Source organism: Coturnix japonica, chromosome 5 (genome assembly GCF_001577835.2).
Source record: "Coturnix japonica isolate 7356 chromosome 5, Coturnix japonica 2.1, whole genome shotgun sequence".
NCBI classification, from domain to species: Eukaryota; Metazoa; Chordata; class Aves; order Galliformes; family Phasianidae; genus Coturnix; species Coturnix japonica.
The window spans coordinates 49,769,941-49,786,585 of record NC_029520.1 but is presented as its reverse complement, the minus strand read 5'-3'; the positions used below and the strand labels follow the sequence as shown (position 1 = coordinate 49,786,585).

General features: G+C 45.2%; 1 protein-coding gene across 1 annotated transcript in view; it reads right to left on the bottom strand.

Moving 5' to 3' along the window:
- The window catches only part of RTN1 (reticulon 1), an 86,242-nt gene that overhangs the window by 13,474 nt on the left and 56,123 nt on the right, over nt 1–16,645 (bottom strand). The window lies entirely within an intron of this gene.

Here is a 16,645-nt window from a genome sequence, read left to right as displayed (position 1 = left end):
AGTGCCTTGCCTTCACCCTGTCTTTTTCAGGTTTTATTATGCTTAAAAACCTTGCCCAAAATCCACCTCTCAGCTGTATCACCTTCCAGATCATGATTGCTTATTAAATATTTTTCCTTTAGCAATTTTATATTGAGTGCTCTTCTTCTTTTTTTCCTTTTTTCTTTTTTTTTTTTTTTAACATGAAAACAGACAGCAGCACACAGACAGCAGGTCATACACACATCAGCACAGGGAAATGAATCTGAATCTCTCTGCTTTTTTGGCTCCAAAAGCTCAAGTCTTTAACGCCCGAGTTAACAGATCTCCCCAGCTGGCAGTAGTAGGTCACTCATCCCTCCCTCAGGTAACTCATCTCATAGAAGAAAGCCAGAATTCACAGAGTGGTTCACCACAGTCAGATCTCAGCCTTTACCTAAAAAGCTCTGCTGGGGTTACATGGCCAGCAGCTATTGTTTGTGCTTCTAAATCATCACTGAAATCCACAGACAGACTTGTCCTCGGCTTACATCCAGTATCTGCAGTGCCCTAACGGGGAAATAATTAACTAATAGGTGTAGAACTGGCTTTAATTGTCATTGCATACAGTAATGTTCAATAATGTACAAGCCTTGATTTTGTGTACTTCCTGCCTTAGAAAATAAAGAACAACTTGGTAAAGGATGGTATCTCACCATGGCCTGGTTGGTGTAGACCCCTTGCAAAGCAGAAAATACCTCTCTGGTTGCTTTTAGCCCTGCACACTGAGTGCAGCTCTGCACCAACACGTTACATGAGCTATTTACAAGCAATTTCCATAAAATCACAGAATCACAGAATCACAGAATTACCCGGGTTGGAAGGGACCTCAAGGATCATGTAGTTCCATCCCCCCTGCCTAGCAGGGCCACCAAACATACACCTTTACTAGGTCAGGTTGCCCAGGGCCCCGTCCAACCTGGTCTTGAACACCTCCAAGGACGGGGCATCCACAACCTCACTGGGCAGCCTGTTCCAGGACCTAACCACTCTTCTAGTAAAGAACTTTCCCCTAACATCCAACCTAAATCTTCCCTCCTTCAACTTAAAACCATTTCCCCTAGTCCTGCTATTATCAGCCCTTTCGAAGAGTTTACTCCCTTCCTGGGAGTAAGTTCCCTTCAGGTATTGAAAGGCTGCAATGAGGTCACCCCGCAACCTTCTCTTCTCCAGGCTGAACAAACCCAACTCCCTCAGCCTGTCCTCATAGGGGAGGTGCTCCAGCCCCCTGATCATCTTTGTGGCCCTCCTCTATCTAAAAGATCAGACATAGGAAATTCCCAAATCCTGCAGTCCCTGAAAACAGCCCAAGAGACCTCAAATAGCACATCACAGAAACTTACAGCTATTGCATGTGAACCATCAGCAACACAGCAGTGAGAAGACAGAATCTCACTGTACCCCACGGTTCTCCATTAGCTATAATAATTTGCCCTGGACAGGAGAGAGGTCCACGTGCACTTAACATTCTGTTCTCATGATGAACTCCACTGGCAGAGACTTTCCTCACCCCAAAATTCAGGTCCCCACCACCTTGCCCAGGCCACCAAAATAAACCACATCCTCAGTTTTCCTGCTTCAATTTCTGCCTCCTTTTGAAAAAGCATCCCTTCAGAGCTGTTGTATACAGCTGGACTGCTCCACATCATGAACACCAATGTTACACTGTACATGTGTCAACCCAGGCGTGAACATCAAGCTTAACAAAATGGCAATGGCTAAAATAGCAATTGATTAAAAAAGCATTTCTACAATGAGAATTTAAATTATGTATCCAAGAATGTGAGCCAGCATTAGGACTAAGCAGCTGCCCATCAATAGCCTGAGGGTAAGGACTATTTTCTTGCAGCAGAATGAAACCAGGGCCACTGACTGTGGAGCAGAGCAGAGTGGAAGGCACAAATAACATGGCCCTGCCTGGACCTACAACAGGTGAGAGGTCCACATGCCAAGTGGGTTCAGCAGCATTTGCCTATTACGTAGCTCTGCTGGAGACAAGTTGATGATATGTCTAAGTCCATCATAGCTCAGAAGCACCTGCAATGTTCTTCCATGGGAAGGATCAGGTACAACCCCAAACTGCAGGGCTGTCCCTAAGCACCCTGCAGGACACACAGGGGTGGAAACCAGCATTGGTTTCAAAGAACAGTTCATGATGACACATTCAAAGATAGAGCTAAAATTATCACCGGTTCTGCTCTAAGTGCAGTGACTTTGAAGACACTTCGGACTGATTCTGTTCTGCAGAACAGAGCTCTGCATCACCCCACATCAACACAGCGCAGGACACATTGAGGGCAGCCAGATCTGCAGCGTGGTGCTGTGAGATCCCAACACTTGGCACTTAGGGGAACAATAGCATTAAGGGAGATCACTGCCTGTTGGGCTTTTTTTTTTCCTTAGCTCATTTGTTCTTAGCATTAGCAACAAAAATAGAGGGGATGCTATTTTAAAAGTCACATTAATATGTCTTGAAGCTCTCAAGAGCAATGGGGATTTTTTTGCCGGAGTACTCCAAGCCAAGGGCAGCCAGCAATTACATTTTAGTGATGAGTCTGTCAATAGCATGGCATGGGCCAGATCCTGGCTCTGCTGTCTTGCATTCATTCTTGCTCAACACATTTCTGGGTTGCAGAATTGCTCAGAGGCAGCACAGAGGAAAAGGGCAGGAGCTGAGAGTTATATCTCGAGTTGGAAGGGACCCATAAGGATCACTGAGATGCTGACAGCTATTGAAGGTCCACTGCTATTCACAGTCTAGGAGCCTTAGACAGCTTTGTCCTTGCATCTCATGCCCAAGGCTCTGATGCTTTCTCTTAGGACATGTAATGCAGCAATTAATTTCCTTTTTTTCTCAGCTCTCCATATCACAAAAGAAATCAGTACACAGGTAAAAAAGGCAACATGGAATCTGAGCTGCTGATCTACTGTCCCTCAGTGAGTAGATTCCATTCACTGACCATCCCAGGGATGCTCTGCAGGAGCTGACTGATTGACGTGGGAGGCAGCACGTCTGACACGTATGAATCAGTTGCACTTTTCTCCTGGCTCATCAGAAGTGGATAATTTCTCTAGGTTATTTAATGATGTTTTTGAACCACAAGCATCATAAGAACGAAGGCTCTATTCCTGCCACTGACCTAGAAAAGTCTTCATTTCTTTCCAGAGGGGTTACATTTTTCAAGTGCTTGAAACTTGACAATGAAGCATTTCTCTCCTTTTGGGGAGGCAGTTTTATGCCTTCACTTTAAGCCTTGACTATGAAGCTGATGAGCCCCTAAAACTACAGCTGACCTGTATTCCCCCATTGGAGCAGCTTCATCCACCACTCATAGACTACCCCTGTTCCCAAGCCTGCTGCCTGTAAGCCCGTGCTTCTAAATTTGTCTCCCTTACAGCACTGCTGGTGCTGCAGCTGGCATTATTAATTCCATGTCATTAATTGATTGTCTTAATGGACTGGAAGACAAAAGAAAAGACAGTTCTGAGACCACAGCGTTGGCTGGGCCTCAGGAGATCCGTGTTCAGCCCCCATGTCTGCCACAGGCTTCCTGTGTGACCTCGGGAATCCTCTCTCTTGGGTCTCTGGGTCCATTTAAATTTGGGGCAGCATCTGCTTTTAAGCTTTCTTTCTGCAACACCTGGCACAGCATCTGTTCTCTAGCAAAGGAACCGCATGCATTTTTGTAAACAAGTTGCAGACAAGTGTTACTGCTATTTTTTGGACCAACGGAGGTCAAGCATGGTTGTGAAGACTAGCTTGGATTGCACTGCTTGTGGCAATGGTGAAATCCTGCCTGGTGCTGGGTAGAGGTGAAAGGAGCAGAGAAGCCTTCAGCCAACCATGCTCAGGAGACAAGGGGAGGACACACTTGTAGCAAATTCTTGAAGCAAGGTCTGACTGAGCTGCAGGTCCTTTACCCTATGGGTGCCATTCCAAAAGCTCCACTGATACTTCCAAAGCTTAACTGTCTCCAAATTTCAAGTTACGTGCTCTCACACAGGGGACACAATTCCCTTCCCTTAGGCTCAACCTCTGCCCTGTCCTAAGGGTCTCTCCATCGCCATTTAAAGGTGAAATGGTGCTGTGTCAGGCTCAGGGCTGTATGGCATGGTCATACTCCCCACAGAGCTGGGGCTGGTGACAGAGGGGTGGCCATGGCACAGCTCATCCATTTGACTCTCCCCCAGGGAATCAGGCCTGGGATGCTCTATCCAAGTGCAAATACAACTACAGACTGTGCAAACACAACTGCAAATAAAACCAACAACCTGAGGTCAGAGATTCAGCCTCTAAATCAGGCTGGCATCCTTGCAGGTACCCAGGGGTGCTGGTGAATGGGTTTGCAGAGTTTCTGTTGGCTCCTGTTGCCAATATCCCTCCTGTGAACCTGACCCTGGTCAGTAGGTAAAGGTATAGACTGGCACATCTCAAATCCTCACATGTTCCCCTAAAAAAGCCATTTTCTTTGGGGAAAGGAATCATCCGGGCATTAGAGACAAAGGTGTGCAGCTGCTGTGGCCATGCAAGCACCAGCTCAACCAACACATCATTGTCATGGCAACCCCAGCTTTCCCTGGAAAACAGCAGCAGACCACGATACGCTGCTGGATGTATTCTCATCACTGCAGCTTGTCCCCAGCCCTGCTGCTGCCCACTCTGTGGATGTGACCACCTGGGTACCAGATGACACCCTGCAGAGGAGAGGGAGGGATGGTGCTCACCCAGCTGCTGCTGCTGCTCAAAACCATCATCAGGATGGAGGGATAAAAGGGGGGGGGTCAGCTGTTAATACAGAATAACACTTGGCTGAGGCTGCAGAGGATTAGGAGGTGGGTCACGGGGCCAAAGGCTGATGAATGACATATGCAGAAGCGTGCTAGGGAAGAAAAGAAAAAGAGAGCAAAAGAGAGAGGATGCAAAATACAGAGAGGTATGATAGGAATTGTCAGTGTAAAGCTGTGGGATGAGACAAGCACTGAGAGAACATGGCGGGGCTCTGGTAAGAGTCAGTAGAGCAATGGCTGAAGAAATATTCTGCCAGTGAAGCAGCCCTCTGATGCTGCTCCAGGCCTCCAGGGTAACCAGAAGAATTAGATCAGGAAATGATGTGCCAGAAGTGCTGTCTAGAAAGTGGTCAGATTTGTGTTTGCTGGGGAAAAGCACAGGGAAAATAGCTTTATGGGACAATTTAGGATATCATCTGGAAGAGCAGCTACAGAGGAAAGTATGGCTGAGTACTGGGGTGCTGGCCCTGCCCCATACATCCTCCATATGGGGCACAGGGTCAGCAGATCCCATAAGCAAGGTGAAATAAGCTTCTAGCAGCACATCAGCGAAACAGACAAAGAAAAATCACACCCTGGAGCCAGATCACGAGGGACTTAGCATCAGTCATCCCTAAAACCAGGTATTTTGTACACAGAGGTGTGAAATGAGGAAAAAGGGAAGGAAGAAATGCAGAGCCCAGCTAAATCCCTTGAACTTGTGGAAGTGGGCTCCTTACAGAAAAACAGGCTCCATCTCTGAGTACTTGAATAACGCACATCCTCAGCCCCTCAGCACACAATGAGAAAGCCTTGATGTGGATGCTGACGCCGAGTATATGAAGAAAGACAATTTCATTTTCTATTCTCAAGGCCGAAAGATTAAAGATAGATCAGCAAAAACGATTTCACATTTAGAAAACGCAACTAAAAGGGTTAAGGAACAGAGATTCGCCTGATGATACTCTTAAACATCTTAAGCCACATTTTCCTGATTGCTTCTGCAGAGGAAAGATAACCCTCTGAGTGTGAATATGCAACAGGAACTATAGATTGAATCTGAATATATTTAAGAGCAAAATGGAATTATTTTCCCTTCTGTATCAATTAAAATGTAATAAGGAAAAAACTGAGGAATTCCAAAAGGAAGCAGCAACAAAGGACTGGGTGAGCATTGCATCTCCAGATGAGACAGTTAGCACCACATACTCCTTCCTCCTTGTAAATGAACATCTCATTCTGAACTAAAACATTTGGACCGAATTCACAATAAATTCAAGAAAACCACAAACTTTGAACATTCAAGGAAAGAAAAGCAAATCCCAGACTCAAGTGCTTGGTTTTGGATGAACCTCGTCTATCACAGCAGGGTGGATATGGTCTGATGCTGCTGAGGCTTCACTTCGTAAGGAGCAGCTGTTTCCTTTTCCAAAAGACTTGCTTTTCAGTTGTTTTATTTTCCTTTCCCCCCCCCCCCTCCAGGTAGTCTGACACTCAAAGTGATCAAAGATCCCTGCAAACCGCAGCTTCTGAGTTCCAGATAAATATAGACACGCTGTTCTGCAGCTGCTTGTTTTTCCCAGGTTGCAAACCTGCAGTCAAGACCTACTTATTTGGGAGGGAGGCATGCAGAAAGCAATGCAAGGCACAACACACAGGGACAGGTTGCTCAGAGGGAGGCAGAGAGGACAATGGAAATGCCCACAACCAAACACTCATAACACCCCCAAGGCCACAGCAACACACAGAGGAACAACCCTGAGCCCTCTGTGGGTAGGGCAGGAAGATCCCAACCCATCCCAAGACACGCATACCCATATAACACAATACATTTTGGCTTCCCAATTAGCTGGGAAGTAAAAGCAGCCATTATTTTGCACATCTGAAGTGCCAGAATCCTTCTGTCACATTTCTCTGATGCTAAATAATTCATGAAAGGCTCTGATTAGTGGGAATCTCGCAGAACCAGCCGGCAGCACATGGTGACGTTTATTTGTACCTCCTGAGATCTGAGGGTGGGGTTTTGTTAACAGGCCAAGGATGGATGGGTTTCCTGCAGCTCAGAGGGGAGTTGTCCTGTGCCACTGCCTCAAGCACTGACTGTCTGCCATGCAGACTTGTGTAAGCCCCTGCCCTTTTCCCATTCCTCTCTTATTTTGCCCTCAAATTGCGAATAATCTGTTTTTCACTATGACTCACGGAGGGAAGAGGCTGCCCAGTACGTGAACAGAGGTATCAGGTGAGTCATTTCCGCCCCTCTGAGGTGCTTAAGTGCAGAGAACAGCATGATCTCCACCTCTTGAGGGGGGGAAAGGAAGGTAATGCAAAGGAATTACATCTTATAACCTTGCCCATAAGAACACTTGCTTCAAACCCACCCTCTCCACTCTCTTCCAAGCACCTGAGTAGAAAAGCAGCAAGTCCATATGCACAGGAAGATGGTTCTAACCCCAGCAATACCACCAGCCTAGCACCTCTGAAAGTTATCCCTCCAAAGGTGGCTTCTCCTTGCCTAGAGCTCGATACAAACAAGAGATCCGTTACTCCCTGCAAGGAAAAGCAAACAACTTGGAAATCATCTGCTTTAAGCCTGATTCTGTCTCATCCAACATGTGTTTCCATGGAAGCAGAGGATGGAGCGGGCAGCCTGTGGCTGCAAATCACTGTTATTTCGCTGCTCCTGTGTCTGAAGAGACAAATGGATCATTAAAAATGAAACCAAATCAAAATTCAAAAAAGCACTTTTGAGAGTAAATAGGTGATATTTAGTGCTACAATGGTGCTTTTGGGGTCTGGGGTTCAAGCGCATTCCAGCCAAACAAAGCTGAGCTTTGTCTCGTTCTCAGAGGGAAAGGAGTATGTGCTGAATAAAATGATTTTTGTTCTTTTGTTGATCACATCGGTGTAGTGATTGTGTGAGCCCAGAGAATGGCAGCACAGCACACAAAAGGAGCTATATAAATGGATTATAAAGATGTTTTCAACATGGTTTGGAGGAGTGTATTGCAGAGAGAGCCCAAAATGAGGATGCTTTAGGAAGGAACAGTTTATACCTGCTGATGCAGACCTGCTTCAGACCACAGGACTAAGTCTCCTGAAGCTGTCACTCTGTTAGTCTCATCAACATAGTCACTGAGCAGAAACCATTGGCCACTGAGTATGTGACTACAGCCACAAACACAAAGTCTTCTGCTCTTAGCTAGCATCCCTAGGCATAACTGCATTCAGACGAAACACACAATTCCTAACAGCTGACAAGCACACTGCAAACATGTCTTCTTGCTTCTGAGCTAGGCACCTTTCACTGGGAGCAATTATCATGCATCCTCAAGTATGGAGCTGAACCTTGCCTATGAGCTGTCTGTTACCACAGTGTTGCAGATCTGACTACTTGCCTTCTACCAACTCCAGGGAGATTTTCCTCCACCCCACTCTGGGTAATGGGTTTGGAGCTGCTCCGTGTAGCTGCCTGAATACTGTGATCAATGCTGCACTGAATGCTGATACCTGTGGCCCAATGACAGCTTTGTGTGGATCTGTTACTTAAGTTTAATAGATGGCTTCTAGGACGCACAGAACTGTTAAGAATGAGCTAAATCAGCTCAAGTCTGTTGGATTCTACCTCCAAACAGGGAAATATGTGAGATGAAGATAAATCTATCAGGGAAAATGAAGTGCTTTACCTTGGCCCAGACTAACCCTATTTCAAGAGCCCACAAAGGCTCCAGATAACTGTATCAGCAATTGCTGATGAGAAAATGGCAGTACCACTAGAGGTCTCATTTTTGCCTTTTCTAGCCTTGAAATTTATTGCTAGAAGCAGATTTCAAGCCAGCAGAGCCAGCCAGGGCAGGACCCCACTAACTCTGCTCAACATGGGCTGGCACTAAGCACCCACATCCCATCTGCAGGAAGCAGTAGGGGCCATTTTTCACCTTTGATCAGTGCTTGCTTTCCGCCCACCAGAACTGGCTGGTGGTAGCATGCTGTGTCACCCTGGGGATCCAGAATTTATTAATATATTTAAATACAGATGTCTAATTATAGCACTGATTGATTTCTACACTGAGTAAGACACTGAGCGTCCACTTGGCTCGATGGCCCAAAGGTAAAAGACTCCTGTATCTCATCCCCAAATATGTGTCCACAAAGATGAATCTCTTCCAGTTTTACACATAACTCAGCAAAGGAATTGCAGAGCACCTGAATTACTGGACCAAACAGGAACAAACTGAAAGGCAAGAGGGCAAAGTGCTGCAGATGAGCCTGGAAGATATCAGGAAAGCATTCCCCTCTAGGCAATGCAAGAGATTGATTCATAAAGTCACAGAGCAGCACAAGCCAGACAGGAGACAGCTGAAACACATTAGAAACTGGCTGAGGGAGAAAGCTGTCAATAAAATCAAACAGGGTGGCAAAGGGAGGAGGCAGGAGGATGGAGACTCACAGGGCAGTTACTGCTGGTGCTTTCCTCATGCTGCGTATCAATGACCTTGAGACTGATGCCATTATCTAACAATGCCAAATTGTAGGAGGCACAGAACAAATTAATTACAAATGGGAGATTAGGCTTACAGTCTGATAAGCAGCACATGGAGTTCAATGAAGAGAAGTTTTAATGAGATTAAGTGACAAAGCCATCACTTAGAAGGAAGCATTAAACAGACTAAAGACAAGGAGATGGAACTGAGGGTGAAGCCAGGAAACAGTTAAAATCATCTGTGTTATTAAAAAGCAGAGTAAAGAAGGCCTGTAGCTCTCAAACAGGAATGGGGATGACAGTGGGTGTGTAGGCACAGCCACAGCGACTCTTCCCCTGGATGTGTCACACACTCTGGCTGTTCTGGTCTTGGGGAGAAGCGATGGAGCAGAGCAAGGGAAGCCCAGCAGCCATTTAGGACCAGCACAAGGAGCAAAGCATTGGCTAGCTTGGTAGAACTGCAGCCAGTTACAGCCTAAGGGATGGCCCAGGTGGTTACAGGAGTCACTGCAGTTCCTGCAAGGATGGCAGCAGGTTGGGACTTGATGGACCAGACTGTAGGCCTGGCCTGCTTGCAGAGAAAGTGCAGAAGGATGTCAGGTGGTAGCAACCAAGGAAAGAAACAGGTCAGCAGACAATATTTCGGACCAAGAAGGGCATATCTTAAATAATAATAGCTACTGCAAATAATGAATAATTAAAACAGACCATTTGGTCCTCCAGCCCTTACGTACTTCCGCTCCTCTAACATACAGCAGAAGCAGCATTTTTAGCACACAGCAGGAGGAATCATCTGCTGACATGGGATGGCTGTGCTTCATCTCCAGCCAGAGCTATTGTGTCCTAAGTGAAAAGGAGAATGGGCAACATCAAAGGCAGGGCTGACCTCAGCCAGCACAAAATGGTGTAGTTTCCTGGTTTTGTGCCTTAAACAATCCTCCTTAGACCAAAATTTATTCTGTAGACTCTCCTAGGAGAGGATCATACTGCACATGTCCATCTTGGCCAACACAAGATCCTGATTGCGGCTCCAGACACTACAACTGGAATAAACAAAAATCAGCAGAGACCTTTCTCTCTCCTTATGAAGCTAGAACGAGATCTGTGTGTCTTAGGAAAGGTGTCTAGCACTATAGCCTTCCACAGTCACCTGCTATTCCTCTGACTTCACTTGCAACGCAGATTAACCAAATGTAGATCACTGTGTGCTCTCCAACACGCAATTCCAGCAAATATTTACATCCTCTCCCTTCCTATATTGGATTGACAAAATGATAGACAATGGATACCTCAGCATTTTAGAGATCTTTCAGTTTGGTCAGCAAAAGTGAAATCCTGCAGGATTTTCCACAGCTGAGAGCATGTTGTATCTACCCTTCCTGGAAAGGATCCAATTATCATAATTAAATCCTGCTTAAAAACAGCAACAAACAAACCCAAACCGTGGCAGATCCTTATGCAGTGATTCCATTTTTCCAGTCTCCTGATGGGGATCAACTACAATGAGCTAACAAAGATGCCTCTCCAAGTCTCTGGGGAGAAACAGCCATGAGAAGGGACACTGAAAACTGGGACTCTCCAGCTAACTAGAAGGGCACAGCACACATCAGATGCTCTGGAGGCTTCACAGAGACATAGATCTTACCTTGGGAGTCATATTTATCCTTGGAAAACACAAACCTTGGCATTTTAGAAAGAAGATGCTTTCTATGTGCTTCCTTGTTTTCAGCTCTAGGAGTTGGACTTTGTGATCCTTATGGGTCCCTTCCAACTTGGGATAATTTATGAGTCTATATTTTATACTTCTCTTTTTCCCAGCCAGTGCTGGTAGGGACAAACTGATAACTAACTCAGCCTGGGTCAGCCACAGAGACCTGCTGTCAACACTAATTTTCTGCATTTACTGGAAGTGGATGTGAGGGTCTTACTTACAGAATTCTACAGATATCTAATACCTACATTTGCACGCATACATATGTATATGCATGTCTGATTTAGATCTGTTAACTGCAGATTTTCACTCCACTCGTGCCCACAGGGCAAAATAAAGCCTTCATATGAATATCTCCTGACTTGCAGCAGAAAATCTCAGTTGTTGGAATTTCCAGATCAGAACAACAGGAGTGAAGCCAAGTGCACTGAATATTTTCTTCGGGAGTACCCAGGAGAGCTCAGCTATATGTAGCAGAGCCATTTGCATGGTGATTCAAGGAAGATTTCTATGTCTTAGCAGCCAGTGAAACAGCAGAGAAAAATTCTGCTCCTCAAGCAGGGCTCAAGTTTCTGCATAGCCCCACTTCTGAGCTCACCATTAGCACAATGATCTTTTCTGCTTCCCTGTGGAAGCACCAGGTGTGGGTCAGATGGTTTTTGCTCACTCCAGACACTCCTGTTAGCTGCTACTGTGAGTTGTAGGGCAATAAATAATAAGGATGGACACTAGGAAGGATGGATGCTAGGTTGGATGGGGCACTGGAACCTCATCTAGTGCTTGATCTAGTGGCTGGCAACCCTATCCACAGCACAGGGACTGGAAATGGAGGATCCTTAAGGTCCCTTCCAAGCCATTCTGCGACTCTAAGAGATTTCATCTGCAGAGGAAGCACAGAGAAAAGATGTTGAAAAAATTCATAGTTGATTTTTAACCAGGAGGACAGGAAGCGCTGAAAGCAGCTCTTTCAAACAGGACAAAGGGAGATGGCACATTCTTTGGAGAGATGTGACTGACAGGATGCACTGTAAAAGAAGACAATGAAAGTACCTTCTACTGCAGTACAAGCATTATGATCAGTAGAAGATGATAAAAAAGAAAAATTAGCTCACCCCTTCTGATGACCAGTGACAGCTCAAGAGGAGAACAATCTCTACCTAAAGAAACACTCTTCCCTTGGCTGCTAACCCTTAAATGAGAGTGGGGGGGGGGGGGGTGGATCCAGAGTCCACCCCCTCTGATCACACAGCTGCACTGATTGCACATGAGCTCCCTGGGTTAGATATGTGTTCTCAGCTGGTACTTGACCATAGGTTCAGGTTGTGACCTGGCCATTCTGTTGCACAGAAATTAACTGTTCAGAATTTGTGGTTCTACCTGCTGCATTGCAGATCAGTGCCTCTGGCCTTGGACAGCTGTGGTCCTGGATAGCTGCATGCTGACTATTCCCCATTCACTGCTACTCCCTTCAAAGGAAAAGATTCCCTGGAAGAAAAGGTCACAAATCAAGCTAACAAAGGCCCCCAGGCATCACCAAAGTCACACCAGAATTCATGGCCAACATGATCACTCTCCCTTATAAAGGGCAGGCAGCAACCCAGAACTTAGGAGTTGGGATCCCAGGCCAGATTCTCCATGCAACCTGTGACACTCATGCATTTGGTTGACATATCATCTGACATTTTCTCTCCAGCACCTTCATTTGTTTCCCTTTGCAGTGTTACTTTGGCCAGCCAGATTTATGAATAATTCAGCACCGCTAAGCACTAAGTTGCTCTTCAGTTTTTTTCTTCTTTTAAGCTTCCTTCCAGCATAATCTCCCCTTCACTGCTTCTGGAGGAGTAAAATCTACAAGTAGAAAGCACATTGCCACAGCTACATGGACGTACATCTGTATACATGGAAATTATCCATTTGATAGAAATGGTGTGCTATTCAAAACTCTTCCTACCTTGCTGCCCCTGCTCGTTGCCACTTGGAATGATGGGGACACCCACTAATTTCTTACCGGCATCTAGCAGATGTAAAGGTCACCAACCAGGCTATAGAGATGGTCTTGCAAACAAGGACTCAGAAATAAAGTGGGGCCATTTCCCAGTTCTGTGGCATATACCTGGTGCTGCTGCACTGAAATCAATTCATCTCACTCAACAAATCAATTAATAACATAATAAATTAGTCAACCACAACCCCCTTTTCAACAGCTTTCCCAGGCAAAGGGGCTTTAAGATGAGTGTGCATGTATTTCAGCAGCCATCTGTAAAATGAGGATGTTATCATCTCCTTTCTTGCTTTGTCTACAAATCTGTTTCACTGCCCCTCACTGCCAATCTGCAGCTCTAAGAAAAGCAATGTTCTAAATATGGCCCAAACCTGTAGGCATGCTGCTCCTAATAGTGCTATTGCTGGGACTGAACCATCTTTCCTTCCCAAAAATTGCAGCACTAAGACCCTTTCCCTGAGAGGAGCAAGGGCTGTTTCTCTGGAACACTAAACATTATTGCCCACGCAATTCTGACCTAATTTGTCTGAGCAATTACTGTGTCTGGGAGCACCAGGCAGCACAGTCAGCACATAACATCCAGCTGCAATAACCGCCTGTACAAATAAAGTGTACAGGTGACTGCTTGTTTCAGAAAGCACAATTACTACTATAGCTTTGATTAAATTTTATTCTTTACAACTCCCTGGCTGGAGAAAACCTTGTTCTTTTGTGTGAGGTTACACACGGGTGTGCTCTTCCTGCAGCAGCAAAGCTCCAGTGCAGGCATCTGAAACAAGCAGTGAATGCATCCCTTTCTATTTGGAAGTGACTTGCATATCCCGGAGAAGCTTCTGCATTTAACCTAAGCAGTGAGCATAGCTGCTCTTGTTTCAATGGTACATTAGCTGACAAAGTAATCTTCAGAAATGGTGGCTATTAATCTCTGCTGGCTTTTCTATGAGCTCTCATGCCCCGCTCTCTTCCAGCTGCCCAGATGCAGGCTGTGTTTGGCGGATGCTATCAGCATTTCATCAGGACTTATGCAGTATCTCCCTCTGCATCTGTAAGGAGGGGTCTCTATCCCCCAGAATAACAGGAAACACTGTCTGTGCGATGCCTGCCTCTGATGACAGCGCTGCGGTGAGTGTGGCTGCTTAGAAATGAGCTGCTGTGAAAACAGTGCCTCTGGGACTGCCAGACTCTAGATTCTGATCTCACACTGCTGCGGATCCCAACTAACTCCACATGAGGCAGAGGTTTATAGCAGCCAGGCTGTGGGTACTATCAGATCTTGGAAACCTGTGGCTGCTCTTTTCCTTAAATTCTGCTTCCTCATTGCACCTGCTAGTCAGAAGATAAGAAGCCATTTTAAATGATTCCATATTGCTCTTTTATATGAAATGTGAAGCCCCAGCAGTGTCTACATCCAGCCAGATGATGCAACAACACCAAGAGCTGTTTCCCTGACAAATTATTCTTTAGGATGCAGTTTGGAAGGGGACAGTCTTTACTGATATTCCTACTTTATCTGGTAATCTGGATGACCTAATGCAAAATCCATATTGCAGGTTAAATGTATTGTCTTGAAAGCCTTCTTCCTCTGAGACATGGCTTTTTGCAAAGGTAATACTGCTTATCTGTATCCCTTTTGTTCTTCTCAAGTTACCCAAGCTCTAAGGACTCCTGAGGTCACCTCTCAGCACTTTGCACTGACATGAACTGAGCTGTGGATTATGTCCATGTGACCTGTGAAACAGATTGCACTTCTTTTCCAGAGATTGTAGGGATATACAGGAAAGCATCACAGAATCACAGAACAGCTTCAGTTGGAAGGAACTTCAAGAGATCACTGATGCCATGTAAAATAACAAGGCACCAGATAGGAAATAAATGACAATCTTTGTTGTCATTTTCAGAGCTGATTTAAGCAACATTAGCATCGCCAAGTGTCCCCACCACAGGTAGGCCTGCCTCTGTCAGACCTGTGGTCAGTCAGCTTAATGCCATCCAAAGTGACCTGTTCTCATGTAGCACTATATTTTTCCATAATTATTTCTATTCCTCACACACAAATGAAGTGCTGTAAAAGCAAAACACCAAAATGATGTATCACTGCTACAGTTCCCATGTAACCACTGAGCCACTGAGAGATGGAGGGAAAAGAGAGGAAAGCTGGGATGTGTCTCTGCAAAAAAAGAGTGCATTCCTGGCTTGGTTAAAAGATGAGAGTTAGGAAAAAATTCACTGCAATAATAAACAAAATAATATAATAAACAAAACAACGTGGTAATCAAGATCAGGTTAAGAGTCAACAGAAATGCCATATGCTGTTTCTCTGGGGGACAAATCAAACATTTTGAATCACTGGATCACTGAGTATCCCCTCGCAATCCTAATTCATGTGACCACAACAGCTTCCCAAGAAAATAAAATCCCTGTTTCAGATGATATTGTTATCACATCCCAATCAGAAATGTACTCTCAGAAGGATAAACAGCAGTAAAATCAATATCCAGCTACAGCTTCTATTCTCAGTGAAGGAGAGCTTCCATCACATGCACCCCTTCCAGAACTTCAGTACAGTCAAACACTTTAATTTTAACTTCATTCTAACTGCCAGCTGAATAACATCTGGGGAAATCCTTACTAGGCCTAATATCTGAAGAATTACAGGATTAAGTCTGAAACAAGCAAAACATTGCTGTACCAAGACATCTGGGGAACTGTCACTGTGATCAGATCCTCAGTGCTACAGTCACAACAAACAAGCAACTTGGCCTTAAAAACATCACATCACCTCATCTGAAAGCTGAATCATTGTTGATGCCAAGAGACACAGAAAGGGGCAACATGTCAAGATCTGAGCTTACAAAATTTGCTTCAGCTGTGGTCAACTCTGCACTTGAGCTTTGCTCATAGGAATGGAAAATCACCTGCGAGCAGGGTTATTGTCTCCTTGCAGCCTTTACCAGGAGCAGGACTGAGCCATCCTTGGGTGCTTGGCTTGGCATGGCGTGGACACAGACTTGGACAAGGATACAAGCAGAGCAAGCCATGAACTTGTGCCTGCAGACAAAGAAGTCTACGCTTGTTAAACATCTCTACCCTTTGGATCTGTTCTTGGTGGGTTCCTCTATGTATACAGACACCCAGCAACTCTCTGCTTTTGGCTTAGATATTGCCATCCATGTCTTTGATACCGAAATGCTTCATGCAACAATTAAGCACCTGTGCACAGACATACAGAATCACAGAATCACAAGTATAAGTAGCTCTTTTTCATATTTTTTTATTGCTCAGGAGGTAATCTTGTAATCTTGGCCTGGCAAGACACATTTCTAAACACAATCCTGTGCCGTAGCTACTGGAGATCTCTGTTCGAGCACTTTGTCTTTCAGTGACTCTTTAGAGGCAGTCTTCAACAGAAGCTATATGGAAACAGAAGGATGAGGTCTACAAAGTTTTATAGCTCTCTATTTAGCTCACAGACGGATAGTGGAGTGGATGGCAGTCCCAGGAGAAGATGTATGATCCGCTTACATTAAACTGCATTTAATTTTAAAAGCACCTCTGAGCATCCAGCCACTGTGTTTAAGCTTTGACACTCATTATAAGATTGGCCTTACCCAATATACAGGGAGCACAGCCAAAAGTTGGGGAGAGAACAGATGCCAGAGATACAATG